A 17,249-nucleotide genomic window follows, 5' to 3' on the forward strand; every position below is an offset into this window, starting at 1 on the left:
ATCATTCACAATATAGATTACATGCACTGTGCGATCAGGTTCGTATCTGAACTGCAAACTGCTTTAATCAGGTTTGAATAAAAAGTGTCTAGCTTGTGTATCTAGTTCTGAAACTGATAAAGGAAACTGTCTGATTCAGCATGCTCTCTTTTTTGGTCTTGATCAGCAAGTTGATTTAAATTGAATGAACAGCATTGGCTGCTTTCCTGTCATCAGTGGCATTAAAACAAAAAACTAAAGACTAGACCTGTTGCTAAACTGTAAAACCCGTTGAAGTGTTTTGTTCCAGAAAGATGCAGAGTCTGGTGATAGTCCCTGAGATGGCTCCTATTGCTTTTGGTCCAGCTCACTTTATTTCAGTAGAAGCTGAAAGCTTTCTGAGCAGGAACGGAAAATATCCAGGAGTTGAAAGAATAAACTTCTCTGGATATTCTTAAACCATTTACCTCACACATTAAGTATGATCACTGTGCACAGAGGAGAGCATATGTAAAATATTTTTATGAAAATCTTGGCAGATAACAATTCAGACTCCTTGAACATGTCCCATCTTCCTTCTCTTATTTGTACTTGAAAATTTTACGCAGCCTGCAATTGGCTGGGAATAGTTGACTTTGGAACAGTAAGACACTGCAGAAACATTTGATAAACTGCGAAGATTATTTGTCTCTTCAAAGTCAAGACCCTTAGGGAAGTCATTTCTCCCATTTTGTATAATAAGGGGGTTCACTCTTAAGGCCTTTCACCATCAAAATATCTCACTAAGCTCTTCCAATACTGAGCCCCAAACAATTATCCACCAAGTATAGGCCATATATTTGTCTTATATGGTAAATACATGACCAAGAAAGAGTTCAGCCAAAAAAGAACAGGTAGAAGTAGGCAAGCCACCTCAAATCTTTAATATGACACCCATGTGGTAAACAAATTAGGCCCTATTTGCATGGATGTATGGAAAATATGGATACAACATCATGTTTGCTCTATTTTCAGTATAGGTGTTATGTACTCGGCTCATTAGTAATACCACGTGGGTTGCTGGAGCAGCTAACGGCTCTCCAGCAACCCAGACTACAAGTCTCCAGTGCTACAATTGGCTATCCCTAGGTGGCAATGGTTGCTTCAAACCTATTGGCTGCCGCCTAGGGGCTAGACTATATATTGCGGCTAGTTGCAGCCATTTGTTCAGTTCAGATTCTGCACGAAATAAACTATGAATTTCCCTGTACTCAGTTACCTCATCTTCATTCCTGCGCCAAAAATCCCACTATTTAATGCTGGCGACAAGGATGTGATCCTGCTTCACTGAAAAAAAGAGTTGAAGTCTATGAGGGGAAGGCAGCGCATGCCGGAGGGAAAAGGCATTTTCCCCCCCCTCAAGGTCAGCTAGCAAGCTACACTAGTGACCTCGTGCTCAGTGGACTCATTCCCTGAGCCTGGAAGCAGGATTCGGAAGGAAACACAGGAACCAGCAAAGAAAGAATGCCGAAGGTTGGGAAACTTCGAGAATTCGACATGAAGCACCCAGAGGAATGGCCATCCTATTTGTCCCAGGTAGAAAACTACCTCCGGGTGAATCAGATCGCGGAAGAAGGACTGAAGGCCGCAACGCTACTCTGCGTGTGCGGCCAAGCAACCTTTGATTTGGCCGAGAACCTTTTCGCGCTGACATCAATTGAAGCGGTCTCCTACGCAGACCTCAAAAAGAAGCTAACTGGACATTTCCAGCCCAAGATGTCTGAAAGGGCTTGGGGATTCAGGTTCGACCAGAGAGTGCAGCAACCGGGTGAATTAGCTTCAGAATTCATAGCGGGCCTGAGGCAGGCAGCACACCTTTGCAAATTTTCAAATTTAGAAGAGCAACTACGAGACTAGCTCGTCTGCGGCCTATGGGACTGAATGCTTCATCAGAGACTCTTTGCCAGACCAAACTTAACATTTTCAGAAGCACAAGACAAAGTGATGGCCGACAAAGCTGCCGGGGGTGCAGTTCAAACAGTACAGCCTGCCAAAACGACAAAGTTTGAAGAAATGATCCACCTTGAGGACGCCAAATGCACCGATGAATCTTCCGAGGAAGAAGAGTCCGAAATCAACAGACTCCCAAAGCAACCCAACGTGCAACACCGAAACAGCCAGCAGCGAGAGAACACTTACAAGGCAGTTCTCTTACCTAGCTGTAAGGGGTATGGCGGGAACCATTTTAGCGCCAATTGCAGATTCCGATCAGCCACGTGCAGAGCTTGCGGAAGGACAGGCCACATTGCAGTGGTTTGCAGAGCCCGCCAGAGAGACCAGCCACCCAAACATCAGTTGGAAGAACCGACTGGGAGAGGTACTGGGGCCCAGGGTCCAGTTATTTTTATTTTTATTTTTTTAATCCCATTTATATCCCGCCCTTCTCCGAAGACTCAGGGCGGCTTACAATTTTTAAAGCACAAATCAATGTGCTTAGCAATAGCCTTCATTCTATGTATATGCCTGCTTATTAGGGCTTTCACACACCCCCAAGCGGCATTATTACAAAGTCAGCTTAATTGCCCCCAACAATCTGGGTCCTCATTTTACCTACCTCGGAAGGATGGAAGGATGAGTCAACCTTGAGCCTGGTGGGATGCGAACCTGCACTAATTGCAGGCAGCTGGTGTTACTTAAGAAGGCATTAGCCCACTGCTCCACCAAGGCTCTTAGTGTGTGGTTTTTCAGAAGCCATAGAAGCGTGTGCCACACCGGGCTCAATGCCCGCTCAAACCTAAACTCAGGCTCTTGGTACAGCTACAAGGAGTTCTATGTAAGATAGAATTGGACTCTGGCTCTGCAGTCTGAATCATTTCTCAAGACACTTTTAACTTTGTGTAGGCGCAGTAACAATTGGGCCAAACTAAGGCCCTCAGATATAATCCTAACTGACTTTCAAAATGCTCAAGTTAAAGTTAAGGGAGAAGCCACTTTGACCGTAAACTTTAAGGGTTTTTTTAGGCACCTGGATGTCATTGTAGTAGGGGGCCAGACAACGAGTCTCATTGGACTCGATTGGTTTGATGCCTTAGGTATTCAGATTACTGGTATAAACCAAACACAAACTGCAAACCTCGCATCAGTATGTGAGGACTATGCAGATGTTTTTGATTCAACCCTAGGAACATACACAGGCCCGCCTATCTCATTTAAGCTAGATCCCAACGTAGTTCCAATCAGGGTTAAGCCTCGCAGGGTCCCCTTTGCCTTAAAACATAAAATTGATTCAGAAATCGATAAGCTTGTAGAACAGGGCGTGTTACAGCCTGTTGATGGTGGGGAATGGGAAACTCCTATAGTCACTCCACTTAAAGCCAATGGGGAAATTCACATTTGCGCTGACTATAAATGCACTCTAAATAAAGCCCTCAAGCAACACGCTTACCCGGTCCCAGTGGTCAACCACATTTTAGCCTCCTTGCAAGGGAGTACTATTTTTGCGAAACTTGATTTAGCACAGGCCTATCAGCAATTGCCGGTTGATGAGCCCACAGCCACGGCTCAAACAATCGTGACTCACAGGGGGGTCACGATTAAACGCTTACAGTTTGGAGTCAGTATTGCACCGGGTATTTTTCAGGGAATCATGGAGCGTACACTCAAGGGTATTCAGGGCATCTGCCCTTATTTTGATGATGTTCTTATTGCAGGGGAATCCCCAGAAGTGTTGGCCAGTAGGCTCAAGGTTGTTTTGCAGAGGCTTCGCGAAGCAGGCCTCAAATTAAAAAAGAGCAAGTGTAGTATTAGGGTTCCTTCAACAGAATTCCTGGGTTTCCAAATTGATGCTAATGGTATTCACCCTGCTGATTCTAAAGTGAAGGACATTAAAATGGCTCCTAGGCCCAAATCCAAAGGAGAGCTACAACCATTCTTGGGCGTCCTAAATTTCTATCACACATTTCTACCTCCTAAGGCCACACTAGCAGAGCCACTCCACAGGCTTCTAGATAAGAAAGCTCCATAGAAATGGACTAACTGGCATGAAAAATTTTTCCAGGAATTAAATAATAATAATAATAATAATAATAATAATAATAATAATAATAATAATAATAATAATAATAATAATAATAATAATAATTATTATTATTATTATTATTATTATTATTATTATTATTATTATTATTATTATTATTATTATTATTATTATTATTATTATTATTATTATTATTATTATTATTATTATTATACATGGGCTGGTTGGATAAAAGCCCAGGTTCTGAATTTCTGAACTATTTTGTCAGAAGGCATGAGTTATCTGCCCACAAGGGGTGCATTTTATGGGGAAACAGAGTCATAATTCCCACTTCCCTAAGATACAGGCTTTTACAGTCATTACATGAAGGCCATCCAGGCATTGTCAGAATGAAAGCTTTAGCTAGAAGCTACCTTTGGTGGCCGGGCCTTGATAAGGACATTGAGGCACAAGTACATGGCCTGAAATGTCACAGGCTCCAGTTCACAGGTGGGAGGAAATGCACACTCCCTGGTCTAGGCTTCACATAGACTATGCTGGGCCCTTTCAGGGACAACTCTTCCTTATAGTAGTGGATAGCCACTCCAAATGGCTGGAAGTAATTCCAGTTTCTAACATGACTACTGCTAGGACCATCCAGGTGCTGAGAAAACTCTTTGCCACACATGGGCTGCCAGTTGTCTTAGTTTCAGACAATGGGGCCCAATTCACTGCTGCTGAATTTCAGGCCTTTCTTAGAGCTAATCTCATCAGACATGCAACATCTCTGCCTTTTCATCCATCTTCTAATGGTCAAACTGAATGCATGGTGAGGACAATGAAGGAATTGCTCAAGTGCATTGTAACAGGTGACTGGCATCACAGATTGGCAGATTTTCTACTCTGCCAGCATTCTACGTCCTGCACTGCTACAGGCAAAAGTCCTGCAGAACTACGTTGGGGGAGGCGATTGATCACTAAACTGGACAGGTTGCATCCAGATAGAGTGGCAGCAGAAGCCTCTCGACCAAAACCCCCTAGGGGGCTGCACATGGGCGATTGGGTTTGGGCCAGGAACTATGGTCATGGGAATCTGTGGGTTCCTGGTCAAATTACCAAAGCATACGGACCCCTGTCTTATGAAGTGGGGTTGGAGGGAGGGCGAGTTGTCAGAAGACACATTGATCAGCTCAAGAAAAGGTTTCCAGAATGGCCACTAAGTGAGGACTGCATCATAAGTCCCTCCCAAGATCCTCAAACTTGCGGCCAAGCCAGTCCTCACATGGACTCTCAGGACTTTTCCTTTATAACTGAGGTGGAACCAGAGGGAGAAGTGGGGAGTCCTGGAATGCAACATGGATCCCCTGAAGGAGCAAGCCATCCCAACTTCAGCAACCGCTGCGCCTACTCTGCTGATCAGTCTGATTCTGGGGTGGGCCAACCTGGAGAGGCCAGCCAGAGAGCATCTAATTCCCTTGACTCAGGAGTACAAAGGGACACAAGTCTACCCAGCCCACTGGGTAATCTGGTAGACCACAAAGTGACGGGAACTCCGAGACGTTCCTCTAGGGCACACAAGCCTCCTTCATATCTTGCTGATTACGTTGTAAAATAAAGAGCTATAATATTGTTGTATTGCTGTTTGCCACTATACTACAGAAACTAGTGCTATGTTGTAATGGTCTAAATGTGCTATCCATGAAGCCTATTCATTCAGACGTTGTTTAATAACGTTGTAACCTATATGGGTTTTTTTCTATTACTTTTATTTTAGTGTGTTTTGATAATGAGTCTTGATAATTGCATTGAGACTAACTTGTGTTAATATTGTCTGATCTAAGAGGGGAGGCGTGTTGTGTACTGGGCTCATTAGTAATACCACGTGGGTTGCTGGAGCAGCTAATGGCTCTCCAGCAACCCAGACTACAAATCTCCAGGGCTCTGTTCTGGGCCTAGTGCTCTTCAACATCTTCATCAACAATTTGGATGAGGGGCTAGATGGGGAACTCATCAAATTTGCAGACGACACCAAGCTGGCAGGAATAGCCAATACTCCAGAAGATAGCCTTATGATACAGGAGGATCTGGACAGACTCAAACACTGGGCACTATCTAACAAAATGAAATTCAATTGTGAAAAAAGTAAGGTTCTACATTTAGGCAGGAAAAATCAAATGCACAGGTATAGTATAGGTGGTACCTTGCTCAATAGTAGTAACTGTGAGAGAGATCTTGGAGTCCTAGTGGACAATCACTTAAATATCAGCCAGCAGTGTGCTGCAACTGCCAAAAAAGCCAACACAGTGCTAGGCTGCATTAACAGAGGCATAGAATCAAGATCACGTGAAGTACTAATACCACTTTACAATGCCTTGGTAAGTCCACACCTGGAATACTGCATCCAGTTTTGGTCACGATGTAAAAAAGATGTTGAGACTCTAGAAAGAGTACAGAGAAGAGCAACAAAGATGATTAGAGGTCTGGAGACTAAAACATATAAGGAACGGCTGCTGGAATTGGGTATGTGTAGTTTAATGAAGAGAAGGGTGAGGGGTGACATGATAGCAGTGTTCCAATATCTCAGGGGTTGCCACAAAGAAGAGGGAGCCAAGCTATTCTCCAAAGCACCTGAAAGCAGGACAAGAAGCAACGGATGGAAACTAGTCAAGGAGAGAAGCAACCTAGAACTAAGGAGAAACTTCCTGACAGTTAGAACAACTAACCAGTGGAACAACCTGCCTCCAGAAGTGGTGAATGCTCCAACACTGGAAGTTTTTAAGAAGAGACTGGACAGCCATTTGTCTGAAATGGTATAGGGTTTCCTGCCTTAGCAGGGAGTTGGACTAGATGACCTCCAAGGTCCCTTCCAACTTATTATTATTATTATTATTATTATTATTATTATTATTATTATTATTATTATTATTATTATTATTATTATTATTATTATTATTATTATTATTATTATTATTATTTGGCTATCCCTAGGCGGCAATGGTTGCTTCAAACCTATTGACTGCCACCTAGGGGCTAGACTATATGTTGCGGCTAGTTACAGCCATTTGTTCAGTTCAGATTCTGCACGAAATAAACTGAGTTTCCCTGTACTCAGTTACCTCGTCTTCATTCCTGCGCCAAAGAACCCGCTATTTAACAATAGGTATCTGTTCTCTGAGCACCTGGGGAACCTCATTTGAGAGGGCAGGTGCTGCTACAGAAAAAAGAGACATTACTGGGGGCCCACTAGATGGCATTGTTTAAACAAAGGAGTGTGCCAACCCTGCAGATTGGATCAGCTGGGCAGATACTATGGGAGATAGGTACTCCCTCAAGTAGCCCATTTTATAGATAGTGACCAACACCTTGAATCGCACCTGGAAGCAATCTTGGGTGATGTAGGTCTTTTATTCAAAAACTATTGATGCAGAAAAGAATAAAGTATTTTAGAAATAGAAACAAAAACAGGTATCTGTAACCAGTGGCGGGATTCAAATATGTAAACCACCGGTTCTCTGGGTGGATGCTGCTTCCGGAAGTCCATTCAGGGCCTGGGCAACAAAAAATTAGCTACCATTCTGCTGAATTGGTGCGAACTGGCTGAATCCCTCCACTGTCTGTAACTGTATACTTACCTAGGTGTTCACTCCTGACAATAAGACTTTTTTAAAGAAAGAAACAAGTAAGTAAGTAAGTAAGTAAGGAAGGAAGGAAGGAAGGAAGGAAGGAAGGAAGGAAGGAAGGAAGGAAATTATCCGGCAAGCAGGGTCAGTTCATCCAGATCATGACATGCCTGTGTCAGTCCTGGGTAGTGACTTCAGGGTTTTTTGCTCATTAATTTACTAGATTAACTGAACTTGGTGGCCCAGATATCAACTCTGAGGCTCACTTCTCATTGCACTACTGTTTATGTGCAAAAATGTTTGGCAGTTACAAAAACTAAATAAAATTTTGAGATATAAAGACTTAGTTGGAGACTCTGAGAACCATTGCCAGGAGACATGGAGGCAGCTTTGAGTCATCCAGTATTTCTCTGCTACAGTTCTCTCAGCAGCTATGATCACTGGCCAAATGCAGAAGGAGATTTAGTTTAGATCAGACCTGGGCATTTTATGGGCCTCAGGCCACATCCAGCTCTTTGGCTGTCCCTGTCCAGCTCACATGAGGTCAATTGGAAATTAGAAATCAAAAGTAAATAAGTGTACACCTTACGTGCAACACAACTGTATTGGGATACAACATGCACCTTCACAGCCTTATTGGTTCAGCCCTCCACAACAGTCCCAGTTTCTCATGTGGCCTCTTGGGAAAATTAATTGCCCACCCCTGGTTTAGATACTCTATCTGGAAGCCCTGTCAGGAAGAGCTAATAGTCCATAGGCTAAAACCATTTGCCATGAGAGCTCATGAGGCCCAAAAGCAGCCCTTGCAGAGATTGCCACTAAGAAGCCATTTTTAATATGGGCAGGAGAAGGAAGTGATCAGACTCATGAATTTTAATTCCATGCAAATGTAGATGAGAAGAAATGAGATTCAGTTCTACTCCTACTTTTAAAACATCCTACCGCCACCACTACCATGTCAAATGCCAAGTCTGGCATTGCCCCCAGTCTGGGGTACACCTGTGTCACAGACCATATGTTGGAAGGACAGATAGTCTACTCTGGCATAAAAGGTAAAGGTAAAGGTTCCCCCGCACATGCGTGCTAGTCGTTTCCAACTCTAGGGGCCAGTGTTCATCTCCATTTCAAAGCCGAAGAGCCAGCGCTTGTCCGAAGACATCTCCATGGTCATGTGGCCGGCATGACTAGATGCCAAAGGCGCACAGAACGCTGTTACCTTCCCGCCGTAGTGGTCCCTATTTTTCTACTTGCATTTTTACGTGCTTTCGAACTGCTAGGTTGGCAGAAGCTGGGACGAGTAACAAGCGCTCACTCTGTTACGCGGCACTCGGGATTCGACCCGCCAAACTGCCGACCTTCTACTCTGGCATAAATGTCACTAAACTTAAGTCATAATGCGGAATTCAAAGGGGATGATGTTGGGCTAAAGCAGTTGAGTTCTCTTCCTCTTGAAGAAAGCTGCAGCTGACCACACAGCACAGGGATCTCTCTGCTTATTCACCTGTGGTCAGTGACCGGCCTATCAAAATCACAGAGCCCTTTGGCTGAACGAGGGAGCTTATAATTTGAGAAGCATGTGATTAGGAAGCATTCCACTTTCCATGCTGAATTTCAGATGGTCTTTTCTGGAAACAACCAGCTGCTCTGCGAGTAATCTAGTTTTGGATAACCCTGAGTGCCACTCTGGCATTTTCATTGCCTTTTGTTAGATACAACAGCTTGTTTTCATTATGTTAGAAAGAGCAGTATGCTTTCCAGAAGGTAGTTAGCTGTTTGAAGGATCATTGGATTTTTTCACAATCAAAGGAGAAGAAAATACAGTGGCATTAAATCTGTACTCGTAACATAATTCATTCCAGTTTTAATAGAAAATAGTGGGTCCCTCCCCCCTCTCTGTGGGTGCTTAGGTTACAGGGAGCAGAATTAGAAATGAACCACTCAGATTATTGTGTCACTTATTTCCTTTTTTAAATTGCAAATGTAAAACACAAACTCATCCATTTATTTAGTCAATGATATGCAATTTTTTTAAAAAAACACCAAACACCAAACTAAAATCAAATACAATAGACGAGTTACAATGCTAGCATAACAAAGATAAAATAACAAAGGCAACACACACCATTACAATGGTATGTTAATTACCACTGTAAGGATCTATGAACCAAAAAAATATGTATCACCTAAAACAAGATAGCTAACATGTATTAAATCTAAAATGATGAGTAAATGAAGTAGTTATTTCAGTGACCTGCTTTGCCTTATTTTCATCACGTCAACACAGAATTTGGCTACTGCACAAGTCATAAGGGGTTTTGAATCTTCTCTAAGAGATGGTTCACATAGAAAATGTCTTGCTTTCCTGGAAATTTATGTATTAGTGTCAGCAGATACGCAGATCTGACATTCCTATAGAATTTACAATATGATAATACATGTGAAATAGTTTTAATCTTCTTATCACTACATGGGCAGGTACACTTAAGTTATACTCATTTTAATTATCTTTATACTGTTATACAAAACTTATTAACAACAATACTGAACATTTGAATTGGAAGAGAAGGAGAAATAATACTGTACAGCCATCAGTGCAGGGATCTTGCAGCTGAAGTATTTCCAACCCACACTCAGGAGAAGAAGGAAGTTCTCTATCAAATAGCTGTTAGAAACTTTTCACCTTGAGCTAAATCAGCCTCCTGATAAATATCAACCTGTCAGTTCTAGCTTTCTGCCTGGGCCCCTCTAGGAGCCACTTGACTCAGCTTTTTTGCACAACGGTATTTTACATTTTAGCAATGTCTCTCCATCTTCTTTTATGCAACCCAAATGTACCCAATTCTTTCAACTGCACCTCATACAGTTTCCAGGAATTCAACATCTGGGTTAGCTTCAGCTCCCACGCTGAATCCTTACCCTGAAATCCTCAGTGGAAAGACCTAAAGCAGTGTTTCTCAACCTTGCAGTTTTCAGATGCATGGACATCCCAAGTTTAGCATGTCAGCAATTCTATTTAGGAAAATTCCCATTAATAGCGGATACTTTGTGATCCTGCTTTTTGCCTCAGCTGCAGTGTTTTCAGAGGAATGACAAGGACGATATTGGTTCTTGTCAGCCAGATGGTAATTGTAATATTAATCCCTATATGTAGAGCTAAAACTCCAAAATGATTGGAAGGACCTATCATGTGAACCCATACATACATGTGTGCTGAGTGATGTTTCTGGCAGAAACTGTAACTGTTAGATACTGGGTTCGTGGCTTCAATGACGAGACAAGGCAAGTGAGTTCAGCAAAGATCATTGTTTATTGCTTGCAGGAACTGAACTGAGAAACAGGGCTGCGAATGCAGCAATTTATACCCTGGCCTCTAGGTGGCGGACAGTAGGTTTACAGTAACCTATTGCCGCCCTAGAGGCAGCCAATGGCAGTGCTGGAGACGGGTTGTCTGAGGAGCTGGGAGCCATTAGCCAGCTTCCTTGCTTAAACAATCTACCAGCAATTAACCCACCTGAAGTTCCCTTAACAAGACAAAGCCCAATACATTACACCCCTTCCCCCCTAGAATGTACAAACATTATAGCAACAATGAGAATGATTACAGCAATGCGCGTTTACAGAGGTACAACAGTAATGTGCAATATACACATTTTTCCATACTGGCTAATACAGAGGGTCTCCTAGCTAGCAGCACAATAATACAGACAACATCATAGCCCAGTTATTTCAGAACAAAATCTTGTAAATATGCAGGCGGCTTGCGAACCCTCGTGGAATGCCTGGGAGAGCCAGGCACTTCCTGGCCTACCAGCTTGCCCGTCGGGCTGGGTAGACCAGTGTCCATAAGTTCAAGTGAGTCTGGTTGACTCGGAATTCTCTAGCTGGCCCTTCCAGGATGGCCCACCCCATAGTCCAATTGCTCCGCAGAGTTAGCACAGTGGCTGTAGTGTTCTGATTGGCTTTCTCCGTCAGGGGCCCCATGTTGCACTCCTGGGCTTTCCTCCCCTACGGCCACCTCCCCATTGCTCTGACTGTTTGGCGCCTCAGAGCCTATGGATTGATCAGCCTGGCTGCCAGTTTGCGGTCCGTGAATGGGACCTGGGATGAAGTCCTCGCTTTGTGACCGTTCTGGGAAATGCTTTCTAAGCTGATTGATATGGCGACGGACAACTCGCCCGTCCTCTAGGCCCACTTCGTATGAGAGAGGGCCTGACGTTTTGGTAATTTTCCCTGGCACCCACAAGTTCCCATGCCCATAGTTCCTGGCCCACACCCCGTTGCCCACATGCAACCCCCTTGGGGGATTAGGGCGAGAGGCCTCAGCTGCCACCCAGTCTGGGTGCAACCTGTCCAGTTTCGTGATTAGGCGCCTCCCCCAGCACAGCTCTGCTGGGTTTTTCCCCATTGCCGTGCATAGTGTGGAATGTTGGCAGAGGAAAAAGTCGGCCAGTCTGTGGTGCCAGTCCCCGGTCACTATACGCCTCAATGACTCTTTCGTGGTGTGTATCATACGTTCGGCTTGACCATTACTAGATGGGTGAAATGGAGCCGATGTCGCATGCCTAATGAGGTTTGCCCTCAGGAATGCCTGACATTCTGCCACAGTAAATTGGGCCCCGTTATCGGACACTATGACATCCGACAGCCTGTGTGTTGCAAAGAGTTTCCTAAGCACCTGGATGGTCCTAGCAGTAGTCATGTTTGTGATTGGTATAACCTCTAGCCATTTAGAGTGGCTGTCGACCACTATCAGGAAAAGCTGTCCCTGAAAGGGCCCAGCGAAGTCTATATGAATCTTTGACCAGGGTTGTGTCTCCTCCCACCTGTGTATGGGAGAGTGCGGCATTTCAGGCCTCAATTGCTGGCATGTATAACATCTGTGCACTTGAGCCTCAATGGCTTTATTTAATCCTGGCCACCATAAATAGCTTCTTGCCAAAGCTTTCATGTGAACAATACCCGGATGACCTTCATGAAGCGATTGCAAAACCCTGTCCCTTAATGAGGTGGGAACTATGACCCTGTTCCCCCAAAGAATACAACCCTTATGAGCTGAGAGCTCATGTCTCCTTGTGAAATAGCTCTGAAACTCAGGACCTGGGTTTTTATCTAGCCACCCCGTGTGTACTCAAGATAGCACTCTGCTTAGGTTCTTATCTGCTGCCGTTTCTGCAGCAATGTCCCCTGCGTGGAGGGGAAACTCTGGCAAATCCTGAATGCACAAAACGCGGACCACTGGGGCCGGATCTGGTTTGATTTGCGGCAGTGGAAGCCTGCTCAGGCCATCTGCATGGCCCATATCCTTGCCGGGTTTGTGAATTAGTTTAAAGCTGTAAGCCGATAAAAAATGGACCATCTTAGCATCCTAGGGGATAAGATGTGGGGTGTCTGTCTGTCTGTAGTGAATAACCCCAATAGCGGTTTATAGTCTGTGAAGACCGTGAAGTCCCTGCCGTATAAATAGTCGTGGAATTTTTTTACTCCAGCATAGCCAGTGCCTCTTTGTCGATTTGAGCATAATTACGCTTGACGGAGGACAGTGTCCTCGAATAAAAAGCAATTGGAACTTGAGTTCCATCTCTCTGTAAGTGACTTACGACTGCCCCCACCCCATATGGAGACGCATCACACGCTAAGCATACTGGCATTGATTCCTTGAAATGAGTGATCATGGAACTGACCGACAGAAGAGCCTTCAGTTCCTGAAAACTTTTTTTGTGAACACTAGTCCACTTCCATGCAGCATTTTTGTCCAAGAGCCGGTGTAACGGCTCTGCCACTGCAGCCTTGTTAGGAAGGAATGTGTGGTAAAAATTTAGGAGGCCTAGGAATGCCTGCAGCTCTCCCTTCGTTTTGGGGCTGGGTGCCATCTCAATGGCTTTTTCTTTAGACTCGGCAAGATGGATGCCGTCAGTATCTATACAGAAACCCAAGAACTCAGTTGAAGGGACTCCAATACTGCACTTATTTTTTTTAAGTTTGAAGACTGCTTCGCACAGCCTTTGAAGGACGGCTCTGAGCCTCCTTGCAAGCACCTCAGTGGATTCACCGGTGATGAGCACGTCATCAAAATAGGGGCAAACCCCCGGAATGCCCTTGAGCGTCCGTTCCATAATGCCCTGAAAAATGCCAGGGGCTACACTGACCCCAAATTGCAAGCGCTTTACTTTAAATGCCCCCCTGTGGGTTACAATTGTCTGTGCCGTGGCTGTGGCCTCAACAGGGAGCTGTTGGTAGGTCTGAGCCAAATCTAATTTTGCAAAAATGGTACTACCTTGCAAAGATTTATTTATTTATTTATATTTTAATTCCATTTATATCCGAAGACTCAGGGCGGCTTACAAGCTTAGCAGTAGCCTTCATTCTATGTATATGCCTGCTTAGTAGGGCTTTCATACACCCCCCAAGCGGCATTATTACAAAGTCAGCTTAATTGCCCCCAACAATCTGGGTCCTCATTTTATAAAGATGCCAGGACATGGCTTACTACTGGCACCGGGTATGCATGCTGTTTGAGTGCACGGTTAATTGTGCATTTGTAATCGGCACAGATCCTGACCTCCCTGTTGGCTTTTAGTGGTGATACAATTGGGGTCTCCCATTCACCCCCATCTACTGGCTGCAGTATGCCCTGTTCAACAAGTTTATCTAACTCAGCCTCTATCTTGTGTTTAAGAGCAAATGGCACCCTACGAGGTTTAATCCTGACTGGCACTACAGTAGGATCTAGTTTAAATGTTATTGGCAGGCCTGTGTATGTCCCCAGAACTGAATCAAACACATCTGCGAATTCCTTGCATACTGTCGCTAGACTTGCAACTTGCGTCCGGTTGATTCCGGTTACTTGGATGCCTAGTGCATCAAACCAATTGAGCCCGATCAGGCTTGTTTGCTGACCCCCTACCATGACAACATCCAGGTGCCCAGAAAACCCCTTAAATTTAACTGCTAGTATGGCCTCACCCTTGACTGTGACTCTGGCATTCTGGAAATCAGTTAGTATAATGTCAGAAGGCCTCAGCTTGGCCCATCTTTTACTGCGATTACAGATGAAATTAAATGTCTCTAGTGAAATAATAGATATGGCGGAGCCCGTGTCCAGCTCCATCTTGCAGTGGACCCTTGCAACTCCACCTGAAGTCTAAACTTTGGCTTAATGGGGCGGTGAGCTCCTGTACAGCAAATGCTTCTGCAGGTGGAGCAAAACCCCACGCTATACTGTCCTGGGGCCACAGTACCTCTCCTGGTTGGGATGTCTGACTGGTGATTCGATGGCCGGTCCCTCTGACGACCTCTGCAGACGGATGCGATGTGGCCAGTCTTTCTGCAGGCCCGGCACATGGCTGTCCGGAACCTACAGTTCGAGCATTGGTGGTGGCCGCCACACCCTGGGCACCTAAGGAAGGGATCTGCCTTGTAAGTTGCCCCTTGTTGCTTGTTGCTGTGACACTGTTGGTTGTTGTGTCTTTGTAGCTTGTCGACTTCTGTGTCGTCATCAGGGTCTTCTGTGTGTTCAGCATCCTCGTGGTAGATGACTTCTCCAAGTTGAGATGTTTTGGCGGGCCGCATGGTTCGTACGGCCTCACCGGCAGCTTTGTCCACCATGATTTCTTTCAGCGCATCTAGGAATGAAAGAGTCTCTTTAGCGAAGAGTTTTTGCTGTAACTCTTGATTCCGGAGACCGCAGACAAGCCGGTCTCGTAGCCTTTCCTCGATGTCGGAGAACTGGCACAGGCATGTAGCCTGCCTTAAGGCCGCAATGAATTCAGACACTGTTTCACCTGGCTGCTGAATTCTCTGCTTGAATGCATGGCGCCAAGTGATTACTGACAGCTTGGGTTGAAAGTGGTGTCCGAGCTTCTTCTTCAAGTCCATGAACATTACGGACTCCAATGGCATTGGCACAAACAGGTTCTCTGCAGTGTTGAACGTTGATGGGCCGCACACACACAGGAACGTGGTGGCCTTCAGGCCATCCTTGGCAACTTGATTTGCGTGAAGATAGTTCTTGATCCTGGATAGATACGAGGACCAACTTTCTGGGTGAGTTATGTCGAATTCTTCCAGCTTTCCGACCTTGGCCATTTCTGCTGGTCTTCATGGCTGGTGCTCAATGTCTTTGTGTCCTGCTCCTCCGTTGCCCAGGGACTGGTCCTCTGGGCGTGTGGTTGCTAGCATGGCTGTGCTAGGCCGACCGTAGGGGGGGAATTGCTTTTCCCACCAGGTGCTGCTCGGCCTCTCCTCTAGTGACTCTTCAGCTCAGTTGGAGGAGCAGGATCCCATACTCGTCGCCAGTGTTAGATACTGGGTTCGTGGCTTCAATGACGAGATGAGGCGAATGAGTTCAGCAAAGATCATTGTTTATTGCTTGCAGGAACTGAACTGAGAAACAGGGCTGCGAATGCAGCAATTTATACCCTGGCCTCTAGGCGGCGGCCAATAGGTTTAAAGTAACCTATTGCTGCCCTAGAGGCAGCCAATGGCAGCACTGGAGACAGGTTGTCTGAGGAGCTGGGAGCCATTAGCCAGCTTCCCTGCTTAAACAACCTACCAGCAATTAACCCACGTGAAGTTCCCTTAACAAGACAAGGCCCAATATGTTACAGTAACCACTACCCAAAACCTAAAAGGATGACTCCAAACTGACGATAAATGAAATGCACTTGCTTTCTTCATTTTTTTAAACACTAGCAATGGCTGCTGTAGAAGCCAAAATTTGAATTAAAAAAAAATCTGAGTATAGAAACATTTTTCCGGTTTGTAACTAAGCTTGTGGCATTGGCAGTCGATACAGAAATGAAAACATTTCCATTCCTCATTAATGGAGTAACTTGGGCAAGAGGTGGGTTTTTAGGAGAGATGCTTTGCCTTTTCCTCCTGCTTTACGATTAACACAAATCTCAGCTGTGGCAATCTCACGAATAATCAGCTGTGTTCAGCTTACTGCAGCAGAACCACAGAGTGCTAATGGCAAAAAGTTTGTCTGGACTAGGAACTATTTCATCCGAGGCATTAAACAGAATTGTAGAGGTAATGGGAGGGTAGCCCAGAATATCTGAACAATAGCGGCTTTCCTATTTCATTGGTAAACTAGCAAAGTGTAGCTGATTTAGAAACACACCAGTGTATGGCTATTTACAATGACACCTACTCTCCCCCATTTTGGCAAGCAGTAGTCTTACAGATGAAAGAGAACTTTTCATAGAATCATAGAACTGGGTCATTTAATCCAAGCCATGGTCCAAGTGTAGGATCTACAAGAGGATCTCTGACAGATGACCATCCAGCCTCTATGGAAGAACTTACCATGTTATTTGGCAACCTGTTCCACTGGTCAAAGGGTTGTAAGCCAGGACGTTTTTTCTGATGTCCGGGCTAGATCTCCTCCCTTGGAGTGTTAATTCATGGGTTCTGGGGGAATGGAGACTAAGTCCACTCCCTCTCCTATGTGTAACTTTTCAGATGTTTGATGACTGTTATATCTCCAGTCATTTCATCTGCAGTCTAACCATGCCCAGATTGTTGAACTGTTCTTCATAAGGCTTGGTTTCATCAACTTGGTTGACCTCCTGTAAACTTGTTGCTATTTGTCATTGCCGTTTTTCAGCTGTGTTGCCCAGAACTAGACACAGTATGCCAAAAGGGCAAGACATCAG

The sequence above is a fragment of the Vipera berus genome (genome assembly GCF_964194415.1).
Source record: "Vipera berus genome assembly, chromosome: 2".
In the NCBI taxonomy this organism is placed as follows: Eukaryota; Metazoa; Chordata; class Lepidosauria; order Squamata; family Viperidae; genus Vipera; species Vipera berus.